The sequence below is a fragment of the Salvelinus namaycush genome, chromosome 9, assembly GCF_016432855.1.
Source record: "Salvelinus namaycush isolate Seneca chromosome 9, SaNama_1.0, whole genome shotgun sequence".
Taxonomy (NCBI): Eukaryota; Metazoa; Chordata; class Actinopteri; order Salmoniformes; family Salmonidae; genus Salvelinus; species Salvelinus namaycush.
Genome location: NC_052315.1, coordinates 4,082,924 through 4,099,177, shown reverse-complemented (window position 1 = coordinate 4,099,177; position 16,254 = coordinate 4,082,924). Strand labels below are relative to the sequence as shown.

At 43.1% G+C, this 16,254-nt stretch overlaps 1 pseudogene; it reads left to right on the top strand.

The window, feature by feature from the left end:
• The first annotated feature begins 14,269 nt into the window (after positions 1 to 14,269).
• On the top strand, positions 14,270 to 14,753 carry LOC120053628 (annotated as a pseudogene).
• Positions 14,754 to 16,254: the final 1,501 nt, after the last annotated feature.

Below are 16,254 nucleotides of genomic sequence, written 5' to 3'. Positions count from 1 at the left end.
ACCATCGCAGACTTTTGGCAGTGACATTTATGTTGTGGCACTGAAGTATGCGCAAGGGATGGGGCTAGTGTAGAGTGCTGTCAGGAGATGGGGCTGTGGGAGATAGGCCAGGGGTGGAATGTAAATAAAAATCCTGCCATCCTGGCTTCTCCATTGGCTGCCTCGTCACCTATGACGGCCTGGCAAATGATGCCTGTCACCAATGGCAGTCATACTTTCTGTAACCTTGCACACAGGATGTTTGAAATTTGGTCATCTGTAAGTGAATTTCATGCAACTCTACACGGTTTTCCACATTGTTAATCAACTGTTTGTATGCATGTCTTCCTTTCATATTGGGTTGAGTTGTGGTCAGTTTTAAGGCCGGGTGCACAGTAGTAATGCGTGGGTCAGCTGTTTGTTCACCCATAGCTGCCTGCAATTGCTAATAACCCATTCGCAAACACCTGACAATATGTGATCAAGTGAAAATCTGAGGCCTGCACCCGACCCTAATATGTTAATACACACTGAGTGTAGAAAACATGAACGGCTCTTTCCATGACACACACTGAAAGCTACGATCCCTTATTGATGTCACTTTTTTTTGTGTGTATTTTATCCCCTTTTTCCTCCCCAATGACGATCTTGTCTCATCGCTGCAACTCCCCCAACGGGCTTGGGAGACTAAGGTCGAGTCATGCGTCCTCCGAAATATGACCCGCCAAACCGCGTTTCTTAACACCCGCCCGCTTAACCCAGAAGCCAGCTGCACCAATGTGTCAGAGGAAACACTGTTCAACTGACGACCGAGGTCAGCCTGCAGGCACCCGGCCCGCCACAATGTCACTTTCTATATCTACTTCGATCAGTGTAGATGAAGGAGAGGAGACCGGTTTAAGAAAGATTTTTAAACCTTGAGACAAGGATTGTGTGTGCTATTCCAGAGGGTAATTGAGCAAGACAAAATATGTAAGTTCCTTTTGAACAGGGTATGGTAGTAGGTGCCAGGCGCACTGGTTTGTGTCAAGAACTGCAATGCTGCTGGGTTTTTTCACAGTCAACAATGGTCCACCAACAAAAGGACATCCAGCCAACTTGACACAACTGTGGGAAGCGTTGGAGTCAACATGGGCGAGCATCCCTATGGAACGCTTTCGACACCTTGTAGAGTCCATCCCCTGACGAATTGAGTCCGTTCCGGCATTTTGGTAGGATATTTGTTAGTCAACGTCTATAATGAGAGAGGCCTACATGCAGATTTTCTTCTGTCATTACTTTGTTGCCCTAGAATACTGAATAAACCTTTGCTCACCAGAATGTCCTATATCCATATAACTATTTCTTCAATCTTTCATCTCTGCTTCTCTCATGCAGCAAAGATGTTTAGAGACCAGGGAGAAAATGCAATAACCCCCAAAAATATATTTATTTCATGATCCGAGACCCGCCTCCCAAGCGGATATAACTGCGGGAACTGTGGGTTATGAGGCAACCCCGCGCATCACTAGTCCATAGCCATGGTCTTGCTGCTTTTGATTCCTCTGGTATGTAATTCACAATCTTTGTACAAAAAAACATCACCCCCAGCACTTGGATACTATGAAGTCTTGGCGGGGTTGGGTTGGAGAAATGTTAACACTCAAATTCACTGACAGAACGCTGAAGGAATGTTAACACAGGTAATTTAAAAGAAATACACTTACTATATACAGTGCATTCAGAAAGTATTCAGACCCCTTGACTTTTTCCACATTTTGTTACATTACAGCCTTATTCTAAAATGGATTAACTAAAAACATTTCATCATCAATCTACACACAGCACCCTAGAATGACAAAGCGAAAACAGTTTTTTACAAATTTTTGCTAATAAAATAAAAACACATAGCTTATTTACATAAGTATTCAGACCCTTTGCTATGAGACTTGAAATTGAGCTCAGGTGCATCCTGTTTCCATTTATTATCCTTGAGATGTTTCTACAAGTTGATTGGAGTCCACCTGTGGTAAACTCAATTGATTGGAAATTATTTGGAAAGGCACACACCTGTCTATATAAGGTCCCACAGTTGACAGTGCATGTCAGTGCAAAAAACCATGCCATGAGTTTGAAGGAATTCTCAGAGAAAGGTTTGTGTGGAGGCACAGATTTGGGGAAGGGTACCAAAAAATGTCTGCAGCATTGAAGGTCCCCAAGAACACAGTGGCCTCCATCACTTTTAAATAGAAGAAGTTTGGAAGCACCAAGACTTCCTAGAGAAGGGCCTTGGTCAGGGAGGTGACTAAGAACCTGATGGTCACTCTGACAGAGCTCCAGTGTTCCTCTGTGGAGATGGGAGAACCTTCCAGAAGGACAATCCTCTCTGCAGCACTCTACCAATCAGGCCTTTTTGGTAGTGGCCAGACAGAAGCCACTCCTCAGTAAAAGGCACACGACAGCCAGCTTGGAGTTTGTCAAAAGGCACTTAGACTCTCAGACCATGAGAAACACAATTATCTGGTCTGATGAAACCAAGATTGAACTCTTTGACCTGAATGACAAGCGTCGCGTCTGGAGGAAACATGCACCATCTGTGTGTGTGTGTTTTTTTAGCAGCCGGGACTGGAAGACTAGTCAGGGTTGAGGAAAAGATGAACGGAGCAAAGTACAGAGAGATCCTTGATGAAAACCTGCTGCAGAGCGCTCATGGCCACAGACTGGGGCGAAGGTTCACCTTCCAACAGGACAACGACCCTAAGCACACAGCCAAGACAACGCAGGAGTGGATTCGGGACAAGTCTCTGAATATCCTTGAGTGGCACAGCCAGAGTCTGGACTTGAACCCGATCGAACATCTCTAGAGAGACCTGAAAATAGCCGTGCAACAACACTCCCCATCCAACCTGACAGAGCTTGAGAGGATCTGCAGAGAAGAATGGGAAACTCCCCAAATACAGGTGTGCCAAGCTTGTAGCGTCAGGTAGACTCGAGGCTGTAATCACTGCCAAAGGCGCTTCAACAAAGTACTGAGTCCACAGATGACGCAATCTCAATCGCGCTCTACACTACCCTTTCCCACCTGGACAAAAGGAACACCTATGTGAGAATGCTGTTAATTGACTACATCTCAGCATTCAAAACACTATAGTGCCCACAAAGCTCATCACTAAGCTAAGGACCATGGGACTAAACACCTCCCTCTGCAACTGGATCCTGGACTTCCTGATCGGCCGCCCCCAGGAGGTAAGGGTAGGCATCAACACATCTGCCATGCTGATCCTTAACACTGTGGCCCCGTGGGGGTGCGTGCTTAGTCCCTTCCTGTACTCCCTGTTCACCCACGACTGCGTGGCCAAGCATGACTCCAACACCATCATTAAGTTTGCTGACGACACAACAGTGGTAGGCCTGATCACCGACAACGATGAGACAGCCTGTAGGGAGGAGGTCAGAGACCTGGCAGTGTGGTGCCAGGACAACAACCTCTCCCTCGACATGAGCAAAACAAAGGAGATGATTGTGGACTACAGGAAAAGGAGGGCCAAACAGGCCCCATTTAACATCGACGGGGCTGAAGTGGAGCGGGTCGAGAGTTTCAAGTTCCTTGGTGTCCACATCACCAACGAACTATCATGGTCCAAACACACCAAGACAGTCATGAAGAGGGCACAACAACACCTTTCCCCCATAGGAGATTAAAAAGATTTGGCATGGGTCCTCAGATCTTCAAGAGGAAGAGGACAAGTACATTAGTGTACATTACAGAGTTCCTCTGTTCAGTGTCTTTGTTCTTTTGCTCATCTTAATCTTATCTTTTTATTGGCCAGTCTGAGATATGGCTTTTTCTTTGCAACTCTGCCTAGAAGTTCAGCATCCCGAAGTGCCTCTTCACTGTTGACGTTGAGACTGGTGTTTTGCGGGTACTATTTAATGAAGCTGCAGTTGAGAACTTGTGAAGTGTTCGTTTCTCAAACTAGACACTACTGTACTTGTCCGTCTTGCTCAGTTGTGCACCGGGGCCTCCCACTCTTTCTATTCTGGTAAGAGACAGTTTGCGCTGTTCTGTGAAAATACATTTCTAGGTGACCCCAAACTTTTGAATGGTAGTGTACATCTCATCTAGATCATTATATTAGAAACGATACTAACCTCGCTCTAATATGCATCTTCTGCCATTGATATGACTCTCCTTCCAAGCACTGCTTGCAGGAGCATTAGCGCATCTGAGTTCTATCAGTGTTTTCAGACATAAGATAGAACTGGAAACGTTAGCCTACAGCTATACAAGCTAGTCATGGTAGCACGTTTCGTCACAATAATGCATTGTCAAATGGAGCTGATGAACATCAAAATTGCATTAGAGTGGATTGGAAATACAATGATATTTCCACAGGATGCAAATGATTAGTAGGAAAATCTTTTGTCATCATTTTGTGTCACCATGCAGATTGACTTTAGATGCAGTATAACGTTAGCTAGCTTAAATTGAGGGGAAAACACCAGATTTTAGCTAGCCAACGATAGCTTTGATTGCTATTTGCGCGGAGGTTTAACCTATGAATACTTTACACTAATGTTAATGTTGCTTCTATTCACAATCTTCCTGTGTTGCTTTACACTTGCATTAGTCATATTCCTAACTAAAAGGATTATGTCAAAAACTCACCTGAGGTGAAACATGTCCTGCACATTCCAGAATGACAACAGCTCACCTGATTGGTCAGAATAAAAAGCCATGTCCACCAGAGCTCGTGCAGCTTGCTTGCAGATTATTATTTTTTATTTGTATTATTTTTTTATATACACAACTGCTAAACTTTTGGCAGTTAAGTCGCAAAATTAGTGCCAAAATTCTGAGCCCACAGATTCGACATCACAAATTTCTACTGAACAAAAATATAAACGCAAATTGTAAGGTGTTGGTTTCATAAGCTGAAATAAAATATCCCAGAAGTTTCCCATATACACAAAAAGCTTGTTTCTCTCAAATGTGCACAAATGTGTTTACATCCCTGTTAATGAGCATTTCTCCTTTGCCAAGATAATCCATCCACCTGACAGGTGTGGCATATCAAGAAGGTGTTAAACAGTGTAGTATTTCAGGAGTATTTCTGTCTCTAATAAAGCAGTTTTGTGGGGGAAAACTCATTCTGATTGACCTTGCTCCCGAGGGGACGGGGTTATGCCCAGCAAGGCCCACCCATGGCTGCACAATGCCCAGTCATGTGAAATCCATAGATTAGGGTCTAATGAATTGATTTAAATTAACTGAAGATCCTTATATAAACTGTAACTCAGTAAAATCATTGAAATTGTTGCATGTTTTGATTTGATATTTGTTGTTTAAATTTTTGCCCAGTATAGTTTTGTTTCACAGAAGAGTCAACAGTCACAAGTTTAGTAAATGAGTTGCATTCATTCTCAAATATAGTTAGTTGCATGCTTGCAAATCTTATTGAAAGTATTTACATCTCAATTTACATGTTTGCAAGTGTTATATTTATTCACACATCGGGTTATTAAGTGTTTCATTTATTTGCAAAAGAAGTTAAATGTTTGCAACAAAAAAAAAGCAACTACAAAACTCATTATACAGGTGCAACTCATATTTTACGTGTGCAAACCATACTTTACATGCTTGTATAATTCCGTCATTAATTTACCTCCATATGTAACCACAGAGTTTCTAAACTCAGAGGCGCAACATCGCGAGACTTCCGGGAATGCTTGCATAAACAGACCAAACAGACAGGCCCGGGGTTTGAGAAGAGAGAAGTGAAAAAAGGATTCCTTTAGCTGTTAATTTGATCGAAATCTAAAGACACAAACCTAGATTCGAGCAAATGTCTTAAGTATATAATCTTGTTATTACCTCAACCTCGTGAGAGTGACAAACTGACACGTTTTCATTTTCGTCAAAAACAACGATTTATCGAAGGAGTACCTTTTTTTTTGACGGCGTGCACATGCGCAGTTCGGTGCGAGACGGCCGTTAGACCCGATGAAGTCAACCTTATGAAGTCGCCTACAAGCGTGATGTGGGATTTCTATGGAGCAAGATAGCTGCCAAAAGGTTGAACGTACCTATCCTTAGGATCGTAAGAAAATCCATATGTAAATTGTTAGGATTGTAAGAAAACATGAAACGTAAACGTTCAATTAGATCTGTAAACGTACATGCTATGTTATGACTATGAATGAACATTTACACAAAATTCTTACTTTACATCTCCCCTTACAGATCTTTTTTCTAAGTACAAACTTTTGTCAGTAATGTGGCATCTGCAAAGGACATGAATTGAATACTTTCTGAAGGCACTGTACCTACTTTGGTGGAGACCCGAGGAACCTCAAGAGTTAACCAACCCTGTGATCGGGTTTGGTATCTCATGTTTTTAGATTTTAACAGTAAAGTTAGGTAAGCCGGAAGCTTGTTTAGTAGAGCTTTGTAAACAAAAAGGGAATAATAAAGTGACCTACGGGGCTTTAATGAGGATCAGACAACATTTTGATACAGGATGCAGTGGTGAGTATTAAAACTCACCGGTGATAACGCGAAGGGCGCTATGGTAATTGGCATCCAATGGTTTAAGAGTAGTGGCTGCTGCAATCTGGTAAATGGTGTCACCATAGCCAATAATTGTCTGGAAAGTTGACTGTACAATCCTGCTATTTAAGGATAGGGTTAGGGTTATTTCTAAAATCTATTTCTTAAAAAGAAGAAATACAAATATATTATATATTAATATATTAACTAGCTCATCAGTATGTTTTAGGAGAACCAATATTTAGTCCATCTGAGAATTAGAGAACAACATATGCACTATATATACAAAAGTATGTGGACACCCCTTCAAATAAGTCAATTTGGCTATTTCAGCCACTCCCGTTGCTGACAGGTGTATAAAATCGAGCACACAGCCATACAATCTCCACAGACAAACATTGGCAGTAGAATGGCCTTACTGAAGAGCTCAGTGACTTTCAACGTGGCACCGTCATAGGATGCCGCATTTCCAACAAGTCAGTTTGTCAAATTTCTGCCCTGCTAGAGCTGCCCCGGTCAACTGTAAGTGCTGTTATTGTGAAGCGGGAACGTCTAGGAGAAACAACGGCTCAGCCGCAAAGTGGTAGGCCACACAAGCTCACAGAACGGGACCGCCAAGTCTTGAAGCTCGTAGTACATAAAAATAGTTTGTCCTCCGTTGCAACACTCACTACAAAGTTCCAAACTGCCTCTGGAAGCAACGTCAGCACAATAACTGTTCGCCAGGAGCTTCATGAAATGGGTTTCCATGGCCGAGCAGCCGCACACAAGCCTCAGGTCAACATGTGCAATGCCAAGCGTCAGCTGGAGTGGTTGGTGTAAAGCTCACCGCAATTGGACTCAGGAGCAGTGGAAACGCCTTCTCTGGAGTGATGAATCACACTTCACCATCCAACTGTAAAGTTTGGTGGAGGAGGAATAATGGTTTGGGGCTGTTTTTCATGGTTTGGGCCCCTTGGTTCCAGTGAAGGGAAATCTTAACACTACAGCAAACAATTACATTCTAAACGGGTCTGTACTTCCAATTTAGTGGAAACAGTTTGGTGAAAGGCAATTTCCTGTTTCAACATGACAATGCCCTCGTCCAAAAGCGAGGTCCATACAGAAATGGTTTGTCAAGATTGGTGTGTAAGAACTAGACTGTCCCTGACCAGTCAATGGGGTTGAGCCCTGACCTCAACCCCATTGAACACCTTTGGGATGAATTGGAACGCTGACTGCGAGCCAGGCCTAATCGCCCAAAATCAGTGCCTGACCTCACTAATGCTCTTGTAGCTGAATAGAAGCAAGTTCCCGCAGCAATGTTCCAACATCTAGTGGAAAGCCTTCCCAGAAGAGTGGATGCTGTTATAGCAGCAAAGGGGGAACAAACTCCATATTAATGCCCATAATTTTGGGATGAGATGTTCAACGAGCAGGTGTCCATATACTTTTGGTCATGTAGTGTATTTGGTCTTGCCCACGTTATTTACAAGTTTTAACCAATCAAAAGAGAACTATCGCGCTCTCCCAGAAGCTTGGCTGGTGCATAAAAAACCCAATTTCAGACAAACCGATTTAATGGGTTGGCACTCAAAAAGATGTCGCACAAATATTACTTCATTAGGCTCTGTCGCAGCCGGCCGCGACCGGGAGGTCCGTGGGGCGACGCACAATTGGCCTAGCGTCGTCCGGGTTAGGGAGGGTTTGGCCGGTAGGGATATCCTTGTCTCATCGCGCACCAGCGACTCCTGTTGCGGGCCGGGCGCAGTGCGCGCTAACCAAGGGGGCCAGGTGCACGGTGTTTCCTCCGACACATTGGTGCGGCTGGCTTCCGGGTTGGAGGCGCGCTGTGTTAAGAAGCAGTGCGGCTTGGTTGGGTTGTGCTTCGGAAAGCATGGCTTTCGACCTTCGTCTCTCCCGAGCCCGTACGGGAGTTGTAGCGATGAGACAAGATAGTAATTACTAGCGATTGGATACCACGAAATTGAGGAGAAAAGGGGGTAAAAAAAATAAGAAAAAAAAGATAAGGGGATAGGATTTTCAAAGGAAAAACAGTGATTTTAAAAACCTCTGAGTTTCTAGCCAGAGGAAGGGTATTGTCTTGCTCCCCACATCACCGTGAATGTCTTAATGTTTTGAATATCACTGTTTTTAAAATGTTACTACTTTTGATGATGTCATCGGGTAGAACCTTTAAAAAAAATGGTTTCTGTATTTTCTGTAACAGGAAAGCGCAGCACAAGGCACACAATTTACAATCCACGACGTCGTCCTAAACATTTAAGACAGAGGATAATATTGACGGGATTAGCGAACCAATAATCAGAGTTAACGAGAAGAGATTTAGAAGGATGCCCATTCGAGACTAGTTTATCCCTAGACTGTTGGAAACACTGTCCAATCCATAGGCCCAATCGACTGCACATAACATTCTATAATTTCTTTCTTTATCAACAGTTTTTAATTATAGATTTTCTTTTTTAAAGCAAAAAAAGTCAGAATATACAGCATTGTATTATAGCAATTGCATTGCCAATGCATGTCCAACATATTCAATAATACAATGCATTCATACATAGTACAGACACATACCTACAGTACCAAGCAACGATATACGGACACCATTACTACTGGTCAAAAGCAGCACTAATCTAATTTAGAGCAACTGAATTACATTAAAGGGATACATCTTGTGATAATGATTCCAAACAGGAAAAGTAGCGAATGTAAGTAACATTGCTATGCATCATATTTTATTGCCCTTTTTTTTGCACCCTAGTATCTCTACTTGCACATCATCATCTTCTGCACATCTATCACTCCAGTGTTAATGCTAAATTATAATTATATCGCCTCCATGGCCTATTTACACCTTACCCTCCCTACTGTTCTACATTTGCACACACTGTACACAGATTTTTCTATTGTGTTATTGACTGTACGTTTGTTTGTAATTCTGTGTTGTTTTTGTCGCACTGCTTTGCTTTATCTTGGCCAGGTCGCAGTTGTAAATGAGAACTTGTTCTCAACTGGCCTACCTGATTAAATAAAGGTGGGAAAAAAATAAAAGCGTTTTTTTTTGCGGAAGACAACAGTGCCCATTATTTCCAGCAGGGGGCACTAACATCTTTGTTTTGGTGTTGTAATAACTGAAGTTGGGCAACTCAGGCAAAACCAAAGTTTGTCTTCTTCAATGCAGCCTCCATCCAATGGCCTATGAACTATGGAAAACTGCGGGACATATTTACATCTTCCAGTTAGATACACAGAAATGAGTGAGATTGCTGGAATTTCAACCAGGAAAGAAGTTGTTGCTCAAAAGAGTTGTTTACTTAGTCCTTCGAGTATGTAACTATATCGAACAACAATATAAATGCAGCATGCAACAATTTCAACAAATTTACCGAGTTACAGTTTATATAAGGAAATCAGTCAATTTAAATAAATTAGGCCCTAGTCTATGGATTTCACTTGATTTGGCAGGGGCTCAGCCATGGGTGGGCCAGGGAGGGTATAGACCCATCCACTTGTGATTCAGGCCCACCCATTGGGGAGCCAGGCCCGGTCAATCAGAATGAGTTTTTCCCCACAAAAGGGATTTATTACAGACAGAAATTCTCAGTTTCATCAGTTGTCCGGGTGGCTGGTCTCAGACGATCCCACATTCGAAGAAGCCGGATGTGGAGGACCTGGGTTGATATGGTTACATGTGATCTGCGGTTGTGAGGCCGGTTGGACGTACTATCAAATTCTCAAAACAATGTTGGAGGCAGCTTATGGTAGAGAATTGAACATTTAATTCTCTGACAGGACCTCTGGTGGACTTTCCTGCAGTCAGCATGCCAATTGCACGCTCCCTCAAAACTTGAGACATCTGTGGCATTGTATTGTGTGACAAAACTGCACAGTTTAGAGTGGCCTTTTATTGCCCCCCAGCACAAGGTGTGTAATGATCATGCTGTTTAATCAGCTTCTTGATATGCCACACCTGTCAGGTGGATGGATTATCTTGTCAAAGGAGAAATTCTCACTAACAGGAATATAAACAAATTTGTGCACAACATTTGAGAGAAATAAGCTTTTTGTGTGTATTCAACATTCAACATACTCCATATTTTTATTTCAGCTCATGAAACATGGGACCAACACTTTACATGTTGCGTTTATATTTTTGTTCAGTGTATATATAGAGGGGTATCATCATCGTATGACACTGTTAGAGAAAGCATACATCATCCTGAGTAAACAATGCTCAGTAGGAAATGTTGTCCATTGCTAACGTAGAATAGGCTGTACTGCAGGATCCTGGTACAGCCTCATACCACAGGTGTCTAAAGCCTTGTTTATACCTGATGCTAACATGCGTCATTTGTCCTGATCTTATCCATATTCTCACTGTACCCGTATTGTAGCTGTTGCATCTACACTTGGTAGTAAAATGTGTCTCTGATCTGCTGTTGAATCTACACATGGTAGTAAAATGTGTCTCTGATCTGCTGTTGAATCTACACATGGTAGTAAAATGTGTCTCTTATCGGCTGTTGAATCTACACATGGTAGTAAAATGTGTCTCTTATCGGCTGTTGAATCTACACATGGTAGTAAAATGTGTCTCTTATCTGCTGTTGAATCTACACATGGTAGTAAAATGTGTCTCTTATCGGCTGTTGAATCTACACATGGTAGTAAAATGTGTCTCTTATCGGCTGTTGAATCTACACATGGTAGTAAAATGTGTCTCTGATCTGCTGTTGAATCTACACATGGTAGTAAAATGTGTCTCTTATCGGCTGTTGAATCTACACATGGTAGTAAAATGTGTCTCTTATCGGCTGTTGAATCTACACGTGGTAGTAAAATGTGTCTCTTATCGGCTGTTGAATCTACACGTGGTAGTAAAATGTGTCTCTTATCGGCTGTTGAATCTACACGTGGTAGTAAAATGTGTCTCTGATCTGCTGTTACATTTACACATGGTAGTAAAATGTGTCTCTTATCGTTCCACTGTGTCTGCATTGTGACTAGATATCCTGGTCCATCCCTGTATACAAGTTATTTGGTAAATATTACTTCAAAATAATATTTATTCATTTTAAGACGCATGTTGATGCCATAAGTCAATAGCGTCACCTGCCAATGATTGTAGAGAGTTTTACTACACATTTTACTACACATTTTAATAATGATGATTTCAATGGTTTCACTGTCCAGATCCGTCTACACTTGTCAGATATACAGACACAATGTGTGTTTGTCTATCTCTGGAGGTGGGCAGGAAAGATCTGATCACAATCAGACCACAATGCGGTTTTTAATCATCTACACCTGTCAAAAAATGTGGGCATTTTCAGAATGTGGACAAGATCAGAACAAAGGAAGCATGTTAGAACCAGGTATAAACAGGGCTAAAGTATTTTCCTAAAGGTTTTCCTTCTTCCCTTTTAAAAACTAGGCCTGAGAAACCATGGGTGTGGACTCTCACCTAGACAGTCAATAGCAGACAACAGTTGTTTGTCTTTTAGTTGTCACTGTATTAGACTAAGCATAGGGGTGGCAGGTACCATAGTGGTTAAAGCGTGGGGCCAGTAACCGAAAGGTTGCTGGATGGAATCCCCGAGCGGACAAGGTAAAAATCTGTCTTTCTGCCCCTGAACGAGGCAGTTAGGTTGGTTGTCATTGTAAATTAAGAATTTGTTCTTAACTGACTTGCCTAGTTAAATGAAGGTAAAATAGTTGAAATGGTGCTGGAATAGTGGAGGCAGCTCCTGTTTTCTTTGCGACTTGCGGTAAATCTCTGTGGTTCTAAATCAATAGTACGAAAATGTCATAAATGTCGGAAACTGGTCATGTAACACAACATGCTTTGTGGACTTCACCGGACAGAGGTTGCTCTCCGGTTTTGTGATGAAACAAACAGTGAATTTATTCTGCCACTTCCCCAATGATTTTACCCACGCACCTCTACTGATGACCTTAGAGGAATACTGATGAGCTTGGTGAACTTGTTCCATAGAAGATGTATGGCACACACACACACTCAACAATACAATATTGGTTAGTTGACACTATTGAATGACGGCAACTAGGATTTACATCGCAACCATTGTGCCTGGGACATATCGGAACATTAAATTACATTTGTTTTGCAAATATGTTATGGTTGAATAAGTGGATGAAACTTGGTACACCTGTTACAGAGAATAGGTCTCAACAATAGCAATCAGGTCACATTTAATAAATGACACCAACTAGGATTTTGACGTTTTGTGTATTGACTTCAATTAAGGTCACTTCCTGGGCTGACACACCTTTTGGTTGAAGAACTGGGTGAATGAGAACCACGTCGCCCTGGAGAAGCGATTTTGAGCCCTTTCACTGGGAAAGGCTATACTCCGCTACTCAAGGAAGTGGGTGTCCTGTTCACTCCAGTATAGACGGGCCAGAGAGTGACGTGAGCGAGCTGTGATCACATGACAACATACAGAATAACACACTTCCCGAGTGTATGAAACAGTAGGTTCTATCAAACCGTTGTCTTTGTCACTATATGGCCCTTATAGGATAATTAATGGGGGGGGGGGGGGGGGGGGCTGGATTTCAAACCAGAGTCTCCGTTCATCAAAATGAAAGGTCTGCTAATCAAATGAAGGATAACAAAATAGCAGACAGCAGCCTCGGCATAGACTTGCATGACCGATACGTTTTTTTAACAATAAAACATTTGTATTCTAATACTGATTTGATATAATGACTTTCCTATTCCTTAAAGCATATCATATTCTGGGCCTGTTATGAGCGCTGATCTAAGATCAGGTCCCTCTATCCATTCATTATAATCTAAAAGGCCAAACTGATCCTAGATCAGCACTTCTTCTTGTTTTATGAATATGGGCCCTGGAGTCAATGCATTGCTGACACGTTTCAAAGAGGCCCCTTAAGGAAACATATTTTGTTATCAACATGGCAGTCTCATACGGTCATACTTTGTGCTCGCTTCAGTTCTGTTCGGTAACAGTTTCAAGGTCTGAGGTTGGTCAGGTAGGTACTGGCTGACTGATGACATTAGGACAGCGGACATCACCGTGCTGTCATCCCAGTGACCCAGCACCTGAACAGGGTGCTTTGTTCCCAGAGGTTCTCGGGCAGGAGGCACCGATGACGGGCCACAGACATCCCACTGAATGCCCCCATTTAGGGATCCAGGGATTTGTTGCTCCTTTGCCTTGTCAGATGTTGACAGGGGTCGTGCTAGCCTCTGTCCCTGGCATTATGTCAGCCTTCTAGGATGACACCTCTTTTTTTTGCCGTTGTCTCTCGCTCAGAGATTTTTACCTCCATGTTATTTTTCTGCAATCAGCTCGACTCTTAGCTGACTAAACTCCACGGTGAAGGAAGTTTCTGATGAACTCCACCAAAGGAGTGGAGCAGATGTAACAGTATAACTTTAGTCCGTCCCCTCGCCCCGACCCGGGCGCGAACCAGGGACCCTCTGCACACATCAACAACAGTCACCCACGAAGCATCGTTGCCCATCGCTCCACAAAAGCCGCGGTCCTTGCAGAGCAAGGGGAACCACCACTTCAAGGTCTCAGAGCAAGTGACGTCACCGATTGAAAGGCTATTAGCGCGCACCACCGCTAACTAGCTAGCCATTTCACATCCGTTACACAGAGACCAAGCTTTGTGGAATTCAGCTCCGACTACATCGATTCGAAATGTAAATTATGAAACGCTTAACTTGAATAACGGACAGACAGAGAGCGTTAAAGACAGACCAGGATGTCCAAGATTGGTGGACAATGGGAGGGGGGGGTGATACGGGCCATAGTGAGATCCGGGCAGGCGGCCCCTGGACCCCCTCTCGGCCCTGTCCTGGGAGAGAAGGCCATCCCCATTGGCCAATGGAGCTCAACGAAGGAATCCCTCTGCCCATCAAGATCCACCTTAAGCCTGACAGGAAGTGTCTTACTTCCTCAAGCAGGCGGCTGGCATCCAGAAAGGGGCCAGTAAAACAGGCCATGAGACAGCTGGGATGGTGTCTGTGAAGGCTGTGTATGAGATCGCTCAGGTCAAGGCCCAGCACAAGCCTTCAAGATGCAGAATGCTTCCCTAAAGATGGTCGCCAAGAGCATCATCAGCTCGGCTCGCTCGTTGGGCATTGAGATCGTCAACAATTTATAGGCAGAGGAGTACAAGACTTTCCTGGAGGAGAGGTTGAGAGCAGAGGCAAGCAGCAGAGGCAGCGTCGGTGAAGAAGAAATGAGAGCCCCCCCATCCTAACTATGTATTGGGGTTCCAGGTAGCCTAGCGGTTAAGCTTGCTGGGCCAGTAACCGTACGGTTGCTGGTTTGAATCCTGAGCTGAATAGGTGAAGAATCTGTTGATGTGCCCTTGAGCAAGGCACTCAACTCTAATTTCTCATGTACAGTGCCTTGCAAAACTATTCACCCCCTTGGTGTTTTTCCTATTTTGTTGCATTACCACCTGTAATTTAAATAGATTTTTATTTGGATTTCATGTAATGGACATAAACTAAATAGTCCAAATTGGTGAAGTGAATTATAAAAAATGTAAAACGGAAAAGTGGTGCGCGACTACAGTTGAAGTCGGAAGTTCACATACACTTTAGCCAAATACATTTAAACTCAGTTTTTCACCATTTCCTGACATTTAATCCTAGTAAAAATCCCCTCTCTTAGGTCAGTTAGGATCACCACTTTATTTTAAGAATGTGAAATGTCAGAATAATAGTAGAGAGAATGATTTATTTCAGCTTTTATTTCTTACATCACATTCCCAGTGGGTCAGAAGTGTACATACACTCAATTAGTATTTGGTAGCATTGCCTTTAAATTGTTTAACTTGGGTCAAACGTTTCGGGTAGCCTTCCACAAGCTTCCCACAATAAGTTGGGTGAATTTTGGCCAATTCCTCCTGACAGAGCTGGTGTAACTGAGTCAGGTTTGTAGGCCTCCATGCTCAAACACGCTTTTTCAGTCCTGCCCACACATTTTCTATAGGATTGAGGTCAGGGCTTTGTGATGCCCACTCCAATACCTTGACTTTGTTGTCCTGAAGCCATTTTGCCACAACTTTGGAAGTATGCTTGGGGTCATTGTCCATTTGGAAGACCCATTTGCGACCAAGCTTTAACTTCCTGACTGATGTCTTGAGATGCTGCTTCGATATATCCACATAAGTTTCCTCCTCATGATGCCATCAATTTTGTGAAGCGCACCAGTCCGTCCTGCAGCAAAGCACCCGCACAACATGATGCTGCGACCCCCGTCCTTCACGGTTGGGATGGTGTTCTTCAGCTTACAAGCCTCCTCCCTTTTCCTCCAAACATAACGATGGTCATTATTGCCAAACAGTAGACTGGCTTTTTTATGGTAGTTTTGGAGCAGTGGCTTCTTCCTTACTGATCGAGTAGTCTGGCTTTCAGGTTATGTCGATATAGGACTCGTTTTACTGTGGATATAGCACAAGCACATCTGCACAAGGTCCTTTGATGTTGTTCCGGGATTGATTTGAACTTTTCGCACCAAAGAACGTTCATCTCTAGGACACAGAAGGCGTCTCCTTCCTGAGCGTTATGACGGCTGCGTGGTCCCATGGTGTTTATACTTGCGTACTATTGTTTGTACAGATGAACGTGGTACCTTCAGGCGTATGGAAATTGCTCCCAAGGATGAACCAGACTTGTCGAGGTCTACAATTTTTTCCTTGACATCATTTTCTGGAATTTTCCAAGCTGTTCAAAG